This window comes from Pavona decussata, unplaced genomic scaffold, assembly GCF_977016875.1.
Source record: "Pavona decussata unplaced genomic scaffold, jaPavDecu1.1 SCAFFOLD_90, whole genome shotgun sequence".
Lineage (NCBI taxonomy): Eukaryota > Metazoa > Cnidaria > Anthozoa > Scleractinia > Agariciidae > Pavona > Pavona decussata.
Genome location: NW_028145507.1, coordinates 692,164 through 712,682, shown reverse-complemented (window position 1 = coordinate 712,682; position 20,519 = coordinate 692,164). Strand labels below are relative to the sequence as shown.

At 40.1% G+C, this 20,519-nt stretch overlaps 1 pseudogene; it reads right to left on the bottom strand.

Moving 5' to 3' along the window:
* Window positions 1–6,545: 6,545 nt before the first annotated feature.
* On the bottom strand, window positions 6,546–20,166 carry LOC146474325 (uncharacterized; annotated as a pseudogene).
* Between the last annotated feature and the right edge of the window lie 353 nt (window positions 20,167–20,519).

Genomic DNA, 20,519 nt, shown 5'->3' with positions numbered 1-20,519 from the left:
ACCTTTGGCACTACATTGCAGAGTAAACCAGCTGTAAAAATATGCCGCTGGTTTTAAATTGTTTAAATTTGCCAGATATCATAACAAACACAAATTCATCGGTTATCATATCAGAAAGAGATTGTCTTTCGATATAAGAAATCCAGATTTTCACACGCTTCTTCTAGAACAAACGCGGAGACAATTAAAAGTGGCGATTTTCCGGTTTTAAATTCAATCATTTTTCAGTTCGCAAGGCTTCGATCGATTTTCCTGATTTTCTCAAAACGCAAATGTTTCTGGCCAATTTAAGCCACACCATGATTCTTACTTTAGTAAAACCTTATTATGGACAAAAGATGAAAGAAATCGACTCTGCTAAGTTTCGCCAGAAAATTCAGATTTTGCTCGATTTTTCCTGACCGCCGCTCTTAAGGCGTTTCCTCAGCCGTGGAGGGCCCATACGTCAGATACGCTGCGATCAAGTAACGAATTTTGTAGGAGCACAGAGAGAGCTTAAAGAAGCTCTTGCAGAAATGGATCACAACCACTTCAAGGCAGAGCTCCAAAGGTCGCAGTGTGATTAGATCAATTTTAAAATGAATGTGCTGGCAGCAAGTCACATGGGAGGAATTTGGGAGAGGCAAATTAGGACCATGCGTTCTGTCCTGTCCTCTCTTTTAGCAAGTGACGGAGTGAAGTACAGACAATCCTCAACAGCCGACCTCTAACCATCAGCCAGCTCTCCGATCGTGACTCACTAGCACCCCTCACTCCCAACCACCTGTTAACCATGAAGTCCAAGGTGCTACTAGCAGTCCGTGGAAGCTTGAAGCCAGCTGATGTATACGCACGCAAGCGCTGGAGACGTGTACAACACTTGGCCAACAAGTTCTGGTCACATTGGCAAAAAGAGTTCCTCCTTAGCTTACAAGAATCACAGAAGTGGTCGTGACCTCTCAGAGACCTGTCCATCAACGATGTTGTCTTGGTGAAGGACAAGAATGCACCTCGCAGCATGTGGCAGCTCGCCCGTGTAGTCGCCATCTATCCAAGCAGAGATGGTCAAGTGCGCAAGGTCCAGGTGGCTCTTGAGGACGGCTGCCTGGACAGCAAAGGCAGGAGAACTGACGCAGTGTGCACCATGGAGAGACCTGTACAGAAACTGGTGGTTCTAGCACCAGCACGTGAGTAGAGACCGGGCAAGTCCCAGCCGAGGAGCCAACAGTAAAGAACGAACTGCGAGTTTTCTGCTGATGATCACGCATAGTGACGTTACGAACACTGGACATTGTTAGTTAGAGTTGCGCAAGCAGTGATTAGTGATATATAAATATTGCAGGGGAACCATGTAAAGAACACCTAATGAGGCTTATCTACTTATAATGATTGCTGGTGACCCTTTCTGATTGGTTAATTCCATTTATTTAGTGTTAGGTCATTAGCTTTACACGTGGAAACTTTTAGTACAAAATAGCGGCATTTTGCCAGTAGCCTTTAGTCCTCAGTACTTATCACCTCGATAAGAGTATTTTAGTAAGAGAAGTCATCCTTGGCCTTTTAGAGCACAAGCGAGAACCGATGCGTGAGTACAATTATCTTAATACCTTTGTCTACAAGTACTCGTCTAGGATATTAGTTTTCTTGTGCTCAATATTTTTATAGTTCCTTTAGCGTGGACTTTAAGTTAAGCACGTGACAACGCCTGAGTCTTTAATCTCGCCGTTTCGTCCTTTTTAGCACTACAAATACCTCAGTCAAACACGTTTTTATGTAGTCTTACCTCCCTTTGTGCCTTTAGACATTTCAAGTAACTTGGTTTTTCACCTTCCCGCTGTCACGTTTCGCTTGCTACGGCACTTCCGCAAGCACAGCGTTTGTTATCATGTACTTGTAGTTTCAAATAGTGCTTTAGGATTTTATTTTTTGTCAAGACTCCTTTACGCGTGCTATTTAGCTAAGTTCAAGTATTTAGATTTTTTGTTCAGTTTTGATTTCGCCTTTTTTTAGTTTAGCTACTAGCTCTTTGTACTCGTAAAACTATGATTGGAATGTGTATCTGCGCATCCGTGATTCTTGTTATCTTGTCATCTTGATTACCCTCAAACATTTTAGTAATTAGTCTGTATAACCTTTTGCATTGTATTTCAGTTTACATTCGACTCTAGTCAATTAAGAGCCAAATTCTGAGAAAATCGAAAATCAAAAGACACTCACGAAAAATCGGATATTTTTATTTGGCCAAAACATCCCTTAGGGTCAACTAACTTAAGAAAAAATATTACAAAATTCCAACGCTTTATCTAATGGGAAAAATTTTAAAAAGTTTGAAAATCGGGTAACATGGCGACATTGGGCTCTATATATAAGGCCTGGTTCATACGTCGAACTTAGCATGAGCCGAACCTAATCATTTTGTTCGGTGCATGTAAAGATCGACGTATGAATCAGTTAGGATCGACAAATTTGTATTTGGGTTGACCCGCCGTTCTATTCGACTACGCCAGTCGTATAGAATGGCAAAAGTTCGACTTCGATTCAGACGTCGAACTTTTCATGTGCCAAATCAAATGCATACATTACGTATAAATTATATAAATTATATCTATCCCAGAGGTCTGTGTGTTCCATCGACTTGGCATGTGCGCAAAGGACTTCATTCTGAACAAGACGGCGGGAAAAGAGGATTGTGCTTGCTCTTCTTGTTTCGAAACAACTGAATATACTTGTCTGAGATGCGAAAGATTAAAAAAAAGAAAAGAATCTATTCTTGACGTGCACACGCACTTCAAACCGACAGAAACTTTCCAATACAGGCTATATCAAAGGCGAAGCGTCAAGACTTCTCAGAACAAAATCCTCAAAAACAACATTAGAAGAAAACATTACTCTATTCAAACAGAGATTACGCAACAGAGGTTACCTCGATAACCTTATAAATAAAACTCTTTCAGAAGTCAACCTCCGCAAAAGAATGTCGGCACTACAAAACAAACTAAAAACCTGCAAAAACATTTTGAGGTTTGTTATGGAATATCGCCCTTCTGTGTCTAACCTAAAACAATTCAGATGAGTAAATACAGGAGCCATATTCAGGGATGGAGAGCGTAAGCGTGCGTCCTTACCTGTCTGAGTTCATGTCCATGGAGTGCAAGCTTTTTTCATTCATTCAACAGTAGCAACGCACGCAGCGCCACTGTTTTGGCGCCTTTTGACTTTACCGTGAGAGTCATGTGATCAATAGGCCGGTTATTCCAACTTTTCCCGTCTTCTTTCAATTGTTACCTTTTCTTTGTGAGAGTCTAATTCCTTAAATGTGGGCACTGAGGAGATATTTCCTGGCAGAATTTTAAAATTTGGACGCCATTTTGAAGGGGTAGAAAAAAATGTCAATTTCTCCACGCGCGAGCCTGGCCGTTTACACGCGTGCGCGCACGCGCGTATGGCGCAATTTTTTTCTAAAAATAGATATTTTGGTACAACACATGGGGACAAGCCCACAAGTCAAAATGGCATCTTGTTACGGTCTCCATCCCTGATTATGGCTCCTGGTAAATGACACTTGATAGAAAATCAGCCTCTGCTAAGGGAGACCTACAAAGACCCTTCCTTACTTTCGTACAGAAAAGGGAGATCTTTGAAAGACGTACTCGTAAGAGCAAATTAGCTTTGAAGGTCATATTCTTCCTATCTCGACCAGTAGGAGTCGTGTTTGGCCTGTCTTTATTATTGTACCAAACAAGCTCTTCCATGTCAGAATTCATCTTTCCCGCCATTTTGAATCTTGTTGAGTAAAAACAACAGCCGCTGACCACGAAAATCTACTTTCTCATTTTAGCTTTAATTAAGTTCGACTTCAATTAGGTTCGACGTCTGAATCAACTGCCGATCTTAATTATTTGGGTTGACCTTAACAGGTATTAGGTTCGGCTCATGTAAAGTTCGACGTATGAACCGGGCCTAAAAGGCCCGAATTCTTGCCGAACTTCAGGGAGATGGTGAGCCTGTAAAGAAGATCCTATAAAAACGAAACGCGGCACAAATATTAATTTATGTTTGCTCGTTAAAAGCATGTAATAGTTTTCTCAAGTTTTTGTTTGTGGCCGTTACAATTGGCATATTTATACGGTCACTATTTGTGACTCTCATTAGGCGATAAATTAAAGGCCAACTTTAGCTGCAATAAATGGTTTCTGGTATATGTCGTTTGATCATCAAATCTACATGAAAGGAAAGCTTTGTCATTGAACTTTAATCCTGGAAAGTTACAGCTTTGGAAATAAAGATTTCCTGTGTCAGTAAAATAAACTTTGCTGGCATATAAGCAGCTAAAACTGTATGCAAATTTCGCGTCGATTTTAGAAATACATCTAAAAATAACATTTAAAGCTTCGAAGAACGACTTAGGGACGGACCATTAGAAAAGTGATGGGGGGGGTGGGGGATTTTCAGTCTGCAGGAATTTTTTTTTATGCTCAGTGCTTGTGCAGGAATTTTTTTTTCAGTTGATACCCTCTGCACGAATTTTTTTTTTTGTTGTTTTCCAGAAAAAAAAAATTAAATAAAGGATTTTTAAAAAAAAGTTGTACTTTGTGGGCTTGGAATGATTACCTTTAACCCCTGAGACAATATCTAAAAATTACAGCATAATAGTCAAAACTAAACAAAAACAACGAAACCTAGTATCTAGTGCTGGTAGTAAAATCAGCCTCATACTTAAATAAAAGACTGGTCATCATTTTAAAATAATTTAAATCAAATTTCATGTACTGTCTGTTTATTGATTGTTTACTTTTTAACACATTTTAATAAGAATTGATTCAAAATTTTTCAAAACTGTTGGCGCCAAGAAATCTTATGAAATATTTCATAACAAACACTTCAAGTAGTATATAATCTCAACTTACTTGAAATTTAAAAGTCAAATTCATGGTGGGATTGTTAATGTTTTTGCTTAATATTACATGGATACTCTTTTGCTACAGACACAGTCCCCTTTCATTTTATACACGATAGAGTATCATTAGCACAGTAAAATGTTGATTCTTACTTTATATCACAATGATTAAAATGCAAATGATATTTTTTGTATATGATCAGACTTATATGTATGATCTTGCTTCTTTTAAATATATTTTTGTAGAATGTTTCATTTATGTGTTGGTGCTACTATTACTAGAATTTGCCTCTTTAACACTTTCGTTATAACATGATGCTGATGAATGAAACTATTCAATTCTTTCCACGTGTGCCTTTCTCATACACACTGTATTTTCACTAAACATACATAAAGGATACATTTACTGCAAAAGCTTCTCATAGATGTAAATGCAGTGTGAAAGGAGGAAGCCTTGTGGGGTGCATGGTTTCCCTGTACATTTTTGCAGTCCCTTCCCTCTTGTGTTCCTCTCCCACAGTCCATCATAATGATGCCAAACTCCATTGACCATCACTGCGCCTCTATAGTGCCCGCCACTCCAAAATGTTAACCCAAAGAGATGGTACCTGTTTGGTAAAATTGAAATATTCAAAATTATGATTGTTCAAACTTAATAACTTGATATGTAGTACCCTGCAATACATGAACCACTGAGGTAATACTATACTTTAAAAAGGGAAAGATGAGACCCACCTTTCACATGAGATTTCCACACAGTCTGGTAGCTGGCTACATTTTGTCAAGATACCTTGATTATTGGGTTTACTACCAGTTACAAACACAAAACAAAATACTGAGTTGTAGTAAGGGAAAATTCCAGCCACGCCACAAAATGTGAGGTTGGTTTGTTGTTCATACAAAACAAACTTCCACAAAAAAATTTAGATTTTCAAAACATTAAAAAGGCCATTTTGGGGCATTCTGGAAGAAATTTTTTTGTCATTAAAACCCTAAAAGGTATTTTCTATAATAATTCCTTAATCTCCTTCTGCAAGAATTTTTTTTTCTTCCGTCTCGGCTTGCAAGAATTTTTTTTTCAGGCATTTTGGCTTGCACGAATTTTTTTTTTGTATTTTCCCCACCCCCCCCCCATCACTTTTCTAATGGTCCGTCCCTTACCATTGTATGTATCTCGCTTCTTTATTCCTTGAAGTATGTTTCAGCTTTGATACGACGTGTTGAGCCACATATTGGAGTGTAAAATACTCGCGAATATTATATTTTGAACGAAAAACCTTTGGCGGAGGGGGATTCATTTTCAATGCGCCGGCCGAATCGAAATTGTGATGTAGAGCGAGATTTGCTGAAACGTTATGTCACGAATATACTAAATGTTAAATATATTTTGTAATGAAAAGGAAGGAGTTTTCACAGCAAACTTTACGACAGTCAAAGGTATTCCAAATTGCATTTTAATTTTATCATAACCTCAATATGACCTTGGAAAGTAATGCAAGCCGCTTGCAACGGGACTGTTCCTTTATCACGTACCCCACCCCCGGGGGCAGCAGTGGTTTTTGCCCCCCCCCCCCCCAAAAAAAAAAAAAAAAAAAAAAAAAATATATATATATATATATATATATATATATATATATATATATATATATATATATATATATATATATATCTTCAGTTCGTCTTTCACGTTGCAGTCCACAAAAGAACTATACCTCTCGATATTTTTCTCAATTTCCTGGCAGAACAATAGTCGCAGCTGAAGTGTGTCTGTCTCAAATAATTTTCCTAGTCCAATAGCTTTCAAATGTCCATCGAATTCCTTATTACCATCATCATTGCTGACTAGTAATTTATGAAGTTATGTGACAATACTCGCAAAACAACAACCGCCATCTCCAGGGAATTGGTCTAATTCAAGGGCAAATGCAGACAGGTGTCGCTTTAGGCACTCACGATTCATCTCTGTAAAGAGTTCACTGTCAATTTCGTCGTCTTCTGATCTGATTCTGCATCTTTGTCCACGAAAAACGTTGACCATTCTTTTAGCATCAGAGAAAGGGAAGTTAAAGATATCAAACGCTCTTGAGGTGCATTTCTTTTCAACTGTTGACAGAACATCGCTCAAGTGAAGAACTCTGTTTAATGTATAGTTCAGTACCGTTTTGCTTTTTAGATCTTCAACCCTGTCTGCAAAAACACCAGTACTAAATTCCATATGTGAGGATGATGACGAGACAGATTTTATCCTTTGCAATTGCCATTGCTACAGGGACGTTTTCTGGCACACCGGTGCTCTTAAATTTTTCAATAGACTCATTTAAGGTAGTAGCCATTCCTTCTTTTAGTTGAATCTCAATTAGTACAACAGGAATCCCTCGAGCATTGGAACGATGTTTCTTATGATCTTGGGAAATTTTACAGTTCCATACATACAAAACTACGGTGAATTCGCAATAGCAAGTTCAGGAGAGATAGAGGATGCTCCGCCAAAAAGGGACCTTCTTAGTTGCTTGAGTAGTCGCTCTTTTTTTTGGGTGCCCACTCCAGGTAGAATTCTTGAACAACAACCACTGCGAATATGTTTTTTCATATTCTCTATGGCATTCTTACTTTCATCAGATAGACAGTGTTTCCATTTCTTAACAAACATTTGAAAATTGGCCTCTATACTTTCCGAATCTGGAGTTTCCAACGCCCTAGTTGCTCCTACACCATCGTTTGCGCGAAAAATTAGTCCAAATTCATTTGAAAGTTGTTTTGACTGACAAGATCCCTTTGGAACAACAAAACGTTGGCAGGCATCAAAAAGATCCAGTTTTACTGGAACAGCGGGGAAAACCTTGCGATAGGATGGGCGGCTGGCACAGCAGTCATCCACCATAATCATGTGTAGTTCTTGACACTTCGCATCTAGACATAATTTTGAGTCTTAATAGGTTTTCAACTTCCTTAAAAGCTGTACTTCGAGTCAGCCTCCATGCCGCAACTTGACCATGTTCATTTAATGCAATGAACAAGTTCTCAAATTGATTTATAAAAGCATTGTCAGAACTCCTCATCACTCCGACGTGCTTACTCCTTTAAGTGTGTGGTCACATGTTAAAATTGTATGGTGTAGATTCCATTTGTTTTTTTATAAGCATGTTCCATACCATTAAAATATGATAGAAACATGTGCATCAGCTGGTCATTGCTTGGATATGAATATAGAATACGATCATAAAAAGTGTTCAGATCAATTCTGTTTATGTGGTTTCTGATAAGTGCTTGAAAATTCATAGACCCTGTAAACAATTTTAATCCGGTACTCTTACAGGCTAAGTGCCTTATGCGAAAACAACGTACAATTCTTGAACACAACGACACTAAAACTCAACGAAAACTTGGCGAACCGAAATAAGCACGTTTTTCATCTCTCTCTCTCTGAGGGGGGTCCCGTGCCCCAAAGATACATGGGAAAAATCTCTGACACTCCCCCCGTTGACCAGTTTTGCAAATGGTCAATTAATCCTTGATCCTAAACCTACAGACAAAGTTACAATGTTCGCCACTCCTAAGGCAGTACTCAAACTGAAAACAAATGTCCACTGTTCTCAAGGTTCAGGGTTCTTAAGAGTTCACTTTTCTCAGAACTTAAATCATTCAATGTTCCCCTTTAAGGGTTCTCTGTTCGTAGGACTTAAGAATCAATGTTCCTAAAGTAGCTTATCTTCCATAAGCGTTCTTCTTTCTCTATCTGCTCTGTGTGCTGCTTCTCGTCTGGGTCGCTCTTCTGCGTCCTCAGCTCCATCTAACGAATCTGGGCTGTCTGCTATGCAAGCTGCTCCCTGTCTGGGCATCACCTCTGCATGCTCAGTTCCAGTACACACATCTGGGATAGCTGCTGTTGAATCCCCTTGGGAACGAGCCGCAAGTTCCAATGGATACAACCTTTGTAATGGGCGTCTCAACTGTCCTGGGTTCCCTTTCTTGGGCGTGATTGACTTGACAACCGCTCCACAGACAAGCCCATCTTTGCCTTTGATCAGGCTTTCCACTTGGCCAAGCTTTCAACGCCCTTGATGCAGACCATCTTCGTGAATAATAACAACATCCCCGACAGCAACCGTTTGATCTTCTGCATCTTTCATTTTGAGCCGGTGCGAATTCCTTAGTTCAAGGAGATATTCGTTCCTCTAGCGAATTCAGAAGTGATCCATTAGTTGCTCGAGAAGGGCTACTCTCCCTCTAGCTTCTTCAGCATTCAGTTGGCTGATTTCAATTTCTTCCTTGTCTGGCATAGCCAATAAACGTCTCCCACACAATAAATGGTAAGGAGTCAGGGGCTCTTCGATTTCCCCACTGGATACAAATGTGAGGGGCCTGGAATCAAGTGTTGCCTCTATTTTCACTAGTACTGTTTGGAGTTCCTCACTGGTGACCTTCGCATTCTGTAGGATCTTCTTCAGGCACTTCTTCACGCTCTGCACTAATCGTTCAAAGTAACCACCCCACCAGGGGGCCCTTGCAAGATTGAATGTCCACTTAACTCCTTTCTTGGCAAGGTGTCTTCTTACTGCAGGTGAGTTGAACCGAGCTCTTAAAATCTTAGAGGCAGACACGAAAGTCTTCCCATTGTCTGAATTCAATTTGCGAGGCAGTCCCCGACGCGCAGCAAATCGACGGAAGTTTCGGATAAAGACCTCTGCTGTCAAATCAGGAACAGTGTCAAGGTGTACAGCTCTGGAGACTGCACAAATGTATACTGAGACGTTAGTCTTACACATTTCACCGTTCTCCTTTACATAGAGAGGGTCTGCGAAGTCCACACCTGTAAAGGTGAATGGTTGCTCCTTTGTGATCCTGAAAGGTGGCAAGGGAGGTACTGTAGGTGGACTGTAGGGCTTCCCTTGTAGTTGGCGACAAATTGTGCATTCATGTAAAAGCTTCTTTACAACTTGCCTTCCCCTAACAATCCAGAATGTTGAGCGCAATTCAGTCAAGGTCTCTTTAACACCATTATGGTGGACTCTTTCATGACAAGCTCTTACGATGAGTGAAGTGACATGATGGTTTGCGTCCAACAAGGCAGGGTGTTTCTGTGACTCTGATAAATCTGCATTTCCAAGCCTTCCCCCACATCTCAGGATACCTCTTGGGTCTGAAAACACTCCAAATTCTCTTTCCCACTTCTTGAACTTCGCACTTGACGTTAACTCGATTTGAATATCTCTAATCCAAAGTTCTTCCGCTTCTAGGATATTATCTGCTGTAATGTCTACTGGGACAAGTCCGGCCCTTCTGCCCCTTAAGCTTCAGCTTTCGTGTAAATCTCAGAACAAGAGCTGTGATTGTTAGCAATCTGTGTAGGGTACTGAATTTCTTGCAATCAACAACGGCACTCACCACCTGGCTAGAAGATCCTGTAAGAAGTGACGAGCAGGGTAGGTTTGATGCCAGCTCACGATGCTCCTTCTTTGCTTCCTGCAGAGATTCAACAGGAGCTTGTTTGACCTTGGTGGTTTCTTCACTGATCTTCATTGCTCCTTCGTATGACTTCAACCAGTCTGGCCCTGAAACCCATGTGCTTTCAGCCAAGATTGCTGGTGATGTTCCGCGCGATGCTATGTCGGCTGGGTTGTTCTTGCTTGAGCAGTGACTCCAGGCATTTGGTGGCACAAGACTTCTGATTTCACATACCCTGTTCTGAACAAACTGTTTCCACTCACGGTCTTCTCCACGAATCCAATAATACAGTGCTACGTCTGAGTCAGACCAGCATCTTACTTGGGATATGGGAATAAACTCTTCCAAGACAGATCAGATATGAGAAATAAGTTGGGCCAAAATCAGTGCTAAGAGCAGTTCAAGGCGTGGGATTGTTTGCTCAACAAGCCGTGCAACTCTTCTCTTCGATGTCACAAACTTGACGTAGGTTCCATCTGCCGTTTCCATCTTCAAGTACACTACAGCTGCATATGCATTGACTGATGCATCACAAAAACCCTGTAGGCTTGTCGACCGCACCTGCCCTGCGACACCAGAGAAGTAGCATCGTGGCACCCTGATTGGCTCTGCCTCCTTCAGGCTCTTCAGTAGATTTCTCCAAATCTTTCTTGATGTTTCATCCAATACTTCATCCCACCCCATCTTCCTCTTACATAAACTTTGGGGGTCATAAATCTTCGATGTGATCCGTGCTACATCACGCTTTGTTGGGCTCAAATCATCCAGTGATGAATCCTCCAGGACCTCTTTCAGATCCAGGACCAATTGATCTTCCTCCTTGTTTCAATGTACACCCAAGACCTTTTCTGTAGCAGGTAGGGCACTTCCACTCTGCGTTGCACTCTTTGCGTATGATTCATCTTCTTCCATCACATTCTCAACATTTTCCTTTGATGCAATGGATTGATCTCCATGGCAACTGTTTTCTAACAGTCTCTCATTCTCTTCGATCTGGCTCATTAACTTTCTTGCATTAAATCCGCCTTCAGCAAGTCTTGATTTGGCTTTTATGTACAACTTGTAAGCGCCAATGTCATCACTGTCTCCAGAAATAATGTCATCTACATAAAGAGATTGAAGAAGTTTCTGCACAAATTCTGGGTCCTCACTTTCGTATGCCATGATGTGATGTTTGAGTGTAGCATTCAAAAGGAATGGGCTGGAAGAGAGGCCAAATGCTACACGAGCAAATCTGAGTACAAATATCTTGGGCTCTTCACTAAATGGATCATCAACCCGCAGGATGATTATTAGAAAGGCCCTTTCTAGGTCTGGAACGTCCTGTGGCACCTGAATCTGACCAGAACACCTGCAAAAAAACAGTATATAGGGGAAACCAAACGCACGATCCGTAAAAGGTTCACAGAACACAGGCAAGCGACAAACAACCTACATCACGCCAACTCTACAGCAGCAGTCCCTACACACGTCCTTTTACCAGGTCACTCTTCTGCGGACATGCGATTCATCCCTCTCGAACTACAACCCACCATCAATCCATCCCGCCGTAAGGCGCGCGAGACTTTTCTAATTTATAGAGGGAAAACGTTATCTCCAGAAGGCATTAACAGGAAAAACGAACGCTGAACCTTGATTCTACAATTCTATATTTTTGTTATCTCATATTTGCAAGTACGCTGTCTTCATGTCATGTATTAGCCAATCATTTCTTTCCATATATTTTTTCAAACTTTAATTTCAGGAGCCGTTACTATCTTTTTGTTATCTCATATTTACAAGTACGCTGTCTTCATATCATGTATTAGCCAATCATTTTTTTCCATGTATTTTTCAAACTTTAATTTAAGGAGCCGTTACTATATTTTCCTTCAGTATAGCTCTGGCCCTGAGGAAGACTAATTCTATTAGTCGAAATATTGGCCACTAATAAATCTGCCCTTTGCCGTAGTGCCAGCCTTGCATTCAGTTTTGTATTTTCACGTTCAAGTGACGCCTGACACGAGGTCTTGCACAAGAGAGATCCGGCAAAATTACCAGCAAGTAATTGTTTTCTGTCAATCCTGTTTTCTGCTGTATAATTTGTAATAACTTAATTTAATTTTATTTGATCTATTTTGTAATTGTAATTATTGTAATTTAACAGGGAATAGCCACCCAGTGGATCTGTTAATAAACCATTATTATTATTATTATTATTATTATTATTATTATTATTATTATTATTATTATTATTATTATTATTATTATTATTATTAATTCCTGCGTTGCGTGGACCTCTGCGTTAAAAAGTTTTTCAAGGCTGACTACCTTGCACTGCTGGTGAGTTCCAGTGTTTGAACCAAAGGACTTGATTGTTAATGACTCTGAGTGTGAAACAGGTAAATTCAGAGCATCTCGGATTCTTTCTGTAACATACGATCTCTGGCTCCCTCCGTCCAGTATAATTCCAATGGTCAATTTGCGATGGTGATTTCCGGGATTGTATACAGTTCCCTTAGCTGTCTGCAAGAGTACCGTGTTCTTTGTGCCCACACATATATTCACAGATGATGTCTCCCTTTTCTCATCAATTGTACTTTCGCGCCTTTGGGTCTCGGTACTGACCGGAGTTACAGGTGCCTCAGTGGGATTGCAGATGCTGGCATGATGTTCTCCATGGCACTTACTGCAACGGGATCGCGAACGGCAATTTCTACTGAGGTGATTTTTCCTGATACAGATGAAACAACGACGACAATTTCCTTGCGCTTTTAAACATTGGTGACAATACTACACTGAACAGATGGGTGATGTTGGCCACAGTAAACACACGCAGGTTTCTGATTTCCGTCTGAACGAGCCATCAGTGCAGAGGTACAGGGGGGTCCCTTACCACCTGACTTCTTAAGAGGTGGCAGTTTTGAATCTTCCTTTGTGGACGTATCTCCAGAATGTGTGACTGCTGAATAATCACAACGTTCCCTGTTTGCTAGTTCCTGCTTAAAAGTTCCTTCAAAACTGCCTCAAGGTTCCAATTTTCCTTAGAGACTTTATTACAGATGCTTAATCTGATTTCTTCAGGTATTTTGTGAAACATCAAAGGAAGCAAGAGTCCTCCATATTCTTCTGCCTTGTGGTCCAGTGCACTTAATGCTCGTACATTTGCCTCCACTTCATCATAAAGATGCCTCACTGCCTTTAATTCGCGTGCATTTTCAACAATAGGGAGATTAACAAGTGCATCCATATGAGCATTAATAATTTTCTGTGGATCTCCATACCTTTCCTTTAACAGTGCCACGGCTGCTTCATAATTCGCACTTGACAAACTCAAACCATTGATAGTGGCCGCCGCAGAACCTCGAAGCGACGCTCGCAGATAAGAGAACCTTTCAATAGGAGTGAGCGACTGATTTGAATTAATCGCTGAATCGAAGCTGTTCCAAAACGCTGACCAATCTTTGAAATTGCCATCGAATGACGGTAGATGTAATTTCGGTAGTCTCACCTTTGAACCACCACCACCTCCATGTCCTGGCGTATCGACTTGCTGGCCTTGCTGAGACGAATTTGCTTGCGTCGGCGGCATGACAACATTTTCAGTTTCCACGCGCATGGCGTCCTCGAGTGTTGTTGTTCATCCATAAATTCGGAAGAATCTGCAATCTCTGCTTCTATGTTCCCTTCTTCGAATTGGGCCAAAATTGTTTCGTTGAGTGCCGCGATTAATTTTATCTTTTTTGTTAAAGTAGACTTTTAATGTTTGGCTTGACTTCTGTGCTCGGGGTTTTCATGATCGTAAGTTCCCGTTAACTCGTTTGCATCGTTTATCACTCTTCTTACGTGTGCTTTGTATCCACTACGAATTCTCTTGGATTTAACAAGACTCAGTGACATAATGATGACTCCTCCCAATTATTCTTCTTTCACAAATCCAGTATTCACGGAAGGAAACGTGTAATAGCAGGGAATACCAGATTGTGATGACTTGAAAATACTCGTTCTTCGGTCAAAGTGTAGCTTCAATCCGAAGTTTTGATTGCTATCTGGCTTTGAAGGACCATGTAAACAATTTTAATCAGGTACTCTTACAGGCTAAGTGCCTTATGCAAAAACAACGTACAATTCTTGAACATAACGACACTAAAACTCAACGAAAACTTGGCGAACCGCCATAAGCACGTTTTCTCTCTCTCTCTCTCTCTCTCTCTCTCTCTCTCTCTCTCTCTCTCTCTCTCTCTCTCTCTCTCTCTCTCTCTCTCTCTCTCTCTCTCTCTCTCTCTCTCTCTCTCTCTCTCTCTCTCTCTCTCTCTCTCTCTCTCTCTCTCTCTCTCTCTCTCTCTCTCTCTCTCTCTCTCTCTCTCTCTCTCTCTCTCTCTCTCTCTCTCTCTCTCTCTCTCTCTGCAGGGGGTCCCGTGCCCCAAAGATACATGGGAAAAATCTCTGACAGGCCCAATGTTGTCCGAAAGTTCTAAAAAGTTCTGTCCACGTCCAATGTGGGTCACGACATAGTCAAGCAGATCTTTGGTACAAGCGGATCGGTAGAAAAGCTTATGTTTCCTTGTAGATCGTACACTAATCTTTTTTTTTTTTTTTAATTTGCAAAACACAAAAACTGCTTACATTACTTACAATACAGATCTCTTACACCACTAACATTACAATTACTCTACTTTCAAGATACAACTTACATTACTTACATTACAATACTTACTCAACTTAAAATACGGTACAATGCTTATTCTACTTACATTACAGCACATTACATCATTTATTGACAAAATAATTTTTTCATCGGTTTCCACTTACTTAAAATTTTATCGTGATGAGAAAAGTCACGTGCAAATTTTTCAATATTGTAATGAAACTTAACGTAGCTCTGTACGCCAGCGAAATCGGGTTCACGTCCCTCCATTTTGCATTTGTATATGAAAAACTTGACTACTAAAATAATACAATTAATCGCATTCTTATAAGGCATACAGTTTGTATAGCCCAAGAGAACAGATTCAAGAGAAAATTCTATTTCAATGTCTGTTACCGACCAGATCCAATTTGCGAGGGCGATCCAGAGGTGGGATATCCGGTCACAGTACCAAAAAAGGTGCTCTATGGTTTCAGGTTTACTGTCACAAAAAAAGCAATTATCGTGATCCTTAATACCCATTTTCATTAACAATACATTTGTGGCAATAATTCTATGGAATATCCTATATTGAAAGCTTCTCAGCTTACTAGCACTCGTGCATAAGAAAGGGATACTGTAATAGGTAGACCAATCCTCGACAGGAGATGGTAGATATTTATTCCATTTACGCTGCACCTTAGTTGGCTGTATGGCAACCGATTTTCGCAAAGCGTCATAAGTAAAGCTGGTCACCTTTTTTGTCTTAAATAACCTATCTATATTTTGGGATTTGACCACAGGTAACCGTTTACCAAACTCTCTAATCTTTGACTTCCATGAACTTGGAATTGCGCACATAATACCATAAGCTTGTAAAAAGGTACAAGTTAGGCTAAACTTATTAATCAATTTGGTTGGTGACATAAAAATGCCGGATTCATTGACGTAACGTAAATCTTTTTTGTACCACGACTTATAAAACACAGGTTTATTTTCTATCTTAATAAAGACATTATTCCATAGTGGCTGTGACAGAAGGTCACCGGCTTCTACAGTTTCCTGAACATAATCTGCCCATGATTCAACTACATTCCTCCAGAAAGTATTTGTCCCAAAAGAGCAAGCCAGGCGTGATAATGATCTTTTGTTTAGTAACCAGACATCATTCCAGTAAAGGTGATCGGAAAGCAGGAGCCTTTTCCAGTCTGCCGGATAATTTACGTCCCACACTTTCTTAACCCAGGAGATCTTCAGAGCCTTGGCAAATGATCGAATATCGGTCATCTTCAATCCCCCATCATCTACATCATTAATGATCGTTTTCCTTGCTATTTTATCACTCTTTCCATCCCAGATAAAGAAGAAGAAGAGTGTTTCTAATTCTTTAAGAAAAAAGGCATTTGGAGTAGGAAGTGTTGTTAAGAGATGAACAAATTTAGATACTGCGAGAGACTTAATTACCTGTATTTTGCCTATGATACTCAAAAGTCTCCAGGACCACGAGTCTAAAAGTTTTCTGACCTCCTGTAGCTTTATTTTGTAATTGTACTCCACTATTTGCTGGGTTTCAACAAAAAACGTTATCCCTAGGATGTCAAAAGGTTCATTAAATACCCATGCTAAATTTTTCTCCGGAAGTAATATGACCTTCGAGAATCTCTTACTACCCAGCCATACCGCCTTAGTTTTTTCTACATTCACCTTCAGACCTGAGCACTCTCCAAAGAGCTCCAAGGCATTGGGAGAGTGAAGTTTCAGTTCCATCTAAAAGGAAAAAAGTGTCATCCGCATACTGTCCAAGTAAAAATTCTTCATTATTAACAGTGATGCCCTTAATTTGACCGTTTTGTTTTATTGCATCTGCGAGAAGTTCAGCACAAATAATAAAAAGGTATGGTGACAGGGGGTCTCCCTGTCTAACACTTCTTGAGACCGAAAAAGAATTGGAGCAATGACCATTGTATAAAATGGAGCTATTAATATTTTTGTAAAAGGTTTTAACCCACCGCCTTATAGACTCTCCGAAATTAAAAAACTTTAAGGCTCCGTCAAGAAAGTTCCATTCTACCGAATCGAATGCTTTTTCAAAATCAATTAATAACAGTAAGCCCTCTTCGTTGTTAGAATTTAGTTTATCTATAATATCATAAATTAGCCTTGTGTTTTCGGCCATAGACCTGTTTTTTAAAAAGCCTTTTTGGGTGTGTGAAATGATGGATGGGAGAACCTTCTTAATACGATTTGCGACAACAGCTGAAGCTATTTTATAATCAACTCCAAGTAAAGATATCGGCCTCCAATTTTTCAGATAGAACTTTGTCTTATTTGGTTTAGTTAAGGTAGTTATATGCGCGCTTCTCTGAGTGACCGACATTTCGCCTATGCTATATGAGAAATTAATTGAACGCACTAAATAATGGCTGAGGTCATTCCAAAAATATTTATAAAATTCCACGGTAAAACCGTCCATCCCAGGACTTTTTCCATCACCCATAGCTTTTAGGGCATCTAAACATTCTTTAGCAGAAATGTTACCCTCACAAGAGTCCTTTTCTTCAGGAGTCAACTTCACCCTTATATTATCTTGATTGAAAAATGTGGCAGAATGATCAGCCCTGAATTCAGTTTTCCTGGAGGTATAAAGCTTTTCATAAAAACGGGAGGGAGATTCATTTAAACTCTGCTGAAGAAAATTTATTTCCTTTTCTAGAAAATTTTCAGTCTTATTTTGCTCTTTTTTCTTCCATGCTGCATAAGAAGTAGTTTTACCCCGAATTTGAAGCTTAAGTGTTTCAAACAAAAGTTGGTCATTAATGGAAAAAGTATGGGGCTGTGGATTTTCTATGTCACCATTAATTTTGTATTCATCCACAGTCTCATTTATACAATCCTTGACAAGTTTCACATATGCCGGATCTGACAGTAGAGAATTATTGAATTTCCAGAACCCTCTGCCCCTCTCCTGATGTGTAAAAATCATATTCATAACTACTAACGAGTGATCCGTGCGATAGCCAGCATTGGTTTGAATTGACTCCACTAGACCGGTTAAATCAGTAGACAAAAGAAAATAATCGAGTCTTGCTTGTTTTAAATTACTGTACGCACTCCAAGTATAACTACGTCCAGTTGGTTCCTGGTCTCTATAGACATCGCCCAACTCGAAAGTATCGATTAAATCCAGCACAGATTTTTGAGCCTTCGGATTGTTTTCCTTTGAGTAATTTATCGTGTCATTATGGTAATTTAGCACCACGTTCCAGTCCCCGCATAATATAATAGGTTGATTTGACAGTTCCCAATTGATCAGATTTTCTTTCAGGTTTGTAAAAAATTCGGGCGAGTCAGTGTTCGGACCATACAGAGTAACCAAAGTGCAACGTTGCTGAAAAATGGAAATATCTAATACGATATATCTGCCTTGTTGATCGCTAATTACATTGTGCAGCACACATTCAAATGTATTGTTAAATAGAATAACAACTCCGCAACTTTTGCTATCTAAACTACTAAAAAACGCCTCATAGCCCCATTGGGATTTCCACCTTGCTTGTTCTCTTTTGCTATTTTGGATATGCGCTTCCTGTAGACAATATATGTCAAGTTTCTTTTGCCGAAGCCAATTAAAGACGTCTTTTCTTTTTTTTTCATCTGCTAAACCTTTACAATTCAATGTCCCGATCTTCAATCTGTTAATTTTATCCTCACTGAATTTAAATGTTATGATCTGTTAATCTTGCATACTTATTACAACGCAAAAGGGTAGAATTGATTTGCTGGCACAGAGCAAACGCTACAATAAATATATATATTTGCATATGTAAGACGAAAACAGATTGAGACTTATCAATCCAGAACAAGAACAAACAGACACTAAACAAACACAACAAGTAGCGTCCTGTTAGCGATTGCAGCTTCTGGCTTATAGTAATGATGTCCTGTGCTGCGACTCGCGCGTACTAGAAGTACTTAAACAAAAAGTTAATAGCGACATAATTATTAGATATGCTATTCTTGAAATTAGCTTTTACTCAGTAAGACAGGCAATAACTTAGCTTTTTCCATAGTTCAACCCGATTCTTGAACCTGACCAGCCACGACTAGTTGAATGAATGGGGCCTTCTGTAGATACTTTAATTTCGCCTCCTTTTGTTGCTGAAAGGGAAGCTCCCATTTCTTCTTGAGAAGTCGGCCTCTAAGCTTCGAGAGCTCTGGTGGTAGATCGACTATCACTCCATAACCTGATCCTTTTGGGAGCTTCTTGGCTAGATTAAGAATGTAATCCCGCTGTTGCAGGTCGACAAACCTGACGATGATCGACTCTTTAGTTGCGTCTCGGCTTCCTCTAATTCTATGGCACGCAGCGAAATTAATATTTTTCACTTCACCTGGATCCATCTTGAGTGTAGTATTGAAGAATTCTTGAATTTTGTGTCTTGTAGCTTCAGAAGTTTCTTTTAAGTCCCCGGTTATACCGTGAAAAATGAGATTCCATTTCCTGCCCCAAAGATTCAGGGCAAGAAGTTCGTCGCGTATGGACTTGTCGCGCTTTTCAGCCTCTTTTATTATCCCGGGTATCGTACTTTCCTTCATCTCCAACTGCTCATTTTCGAAGTGTGACATCGCCTTCTCCAATTCCACGACTCGGTCGGTTGTTTCCTTGAGTTTCTCACGAACCAGGCGGAATTCTGCTCCTATATTTGTGTGAAGTTTCGCGAAGCATTTCGAGATGTCCTTTAAGTCTTCGACCCTATAAAGTTCTTCGAATGAACACGTGTCAGATGGAGTTTCCGACATTTTCGCTTGAAAAGCTACCAATTTGCTTCTTTCGGTCTCTCTAACCGACCCAAAGTGCTATTACAATGTTTTTTCGCTATTTATGTGGTGGAATACGCGCGGTCTAGCCAGAACTAAGCGGAGCTCTAAAATCCACGTCTATCCGCCATCGCTGACCGCTGACCTCCCATCGTGGAGGGTTGCGTGGACTTTGATGCGTCAATTTGGTGGTCCAAGAATGAAACTCCAGCGGACATTTATGAATGGGGCAATGCACTCGATTCCGGTAATGTTGCAACGGGCACCACAGAAATATCTTTGAGATGCAAACATCACCTTTGTCTGGAGTAAATGGACAACTGTAAATCCAGTGTGTGGGATTCAATTTGAATTCATTGATGACTTTTATCAAAATCTTTTCTTCTTCTTTCCCGAGAATAATCCCGTCAGTTTCCACAAATGGGGACGCAGTAGTATATTTTCATTGGAATTAGCCGGGTTAGTGCATAGGTACAGGTATAGGTATAGGTAAATCATTGATATGCGTAAGGTTCGAGTCAATGACGTCACCTATTGTTATAACCTAGGGAACTAATTTTTTTACTTTCTCCGTAGTAATAACTGCCGAGGTTTACAAATAAGCGTCACTCTGGCACAACGGAAACAATAGACATGCCCAGGGTAGTCCGCTCTATACCTACCCTGATTGGATCTTAAGATTTGTATGGTCAGTTTGAATAAAAAGCGGGTAGATTTCGAAAGCGCTATCGTTCTTGCAATCCATTTGCTGGGAAAATTTATCTCAGGTTATTC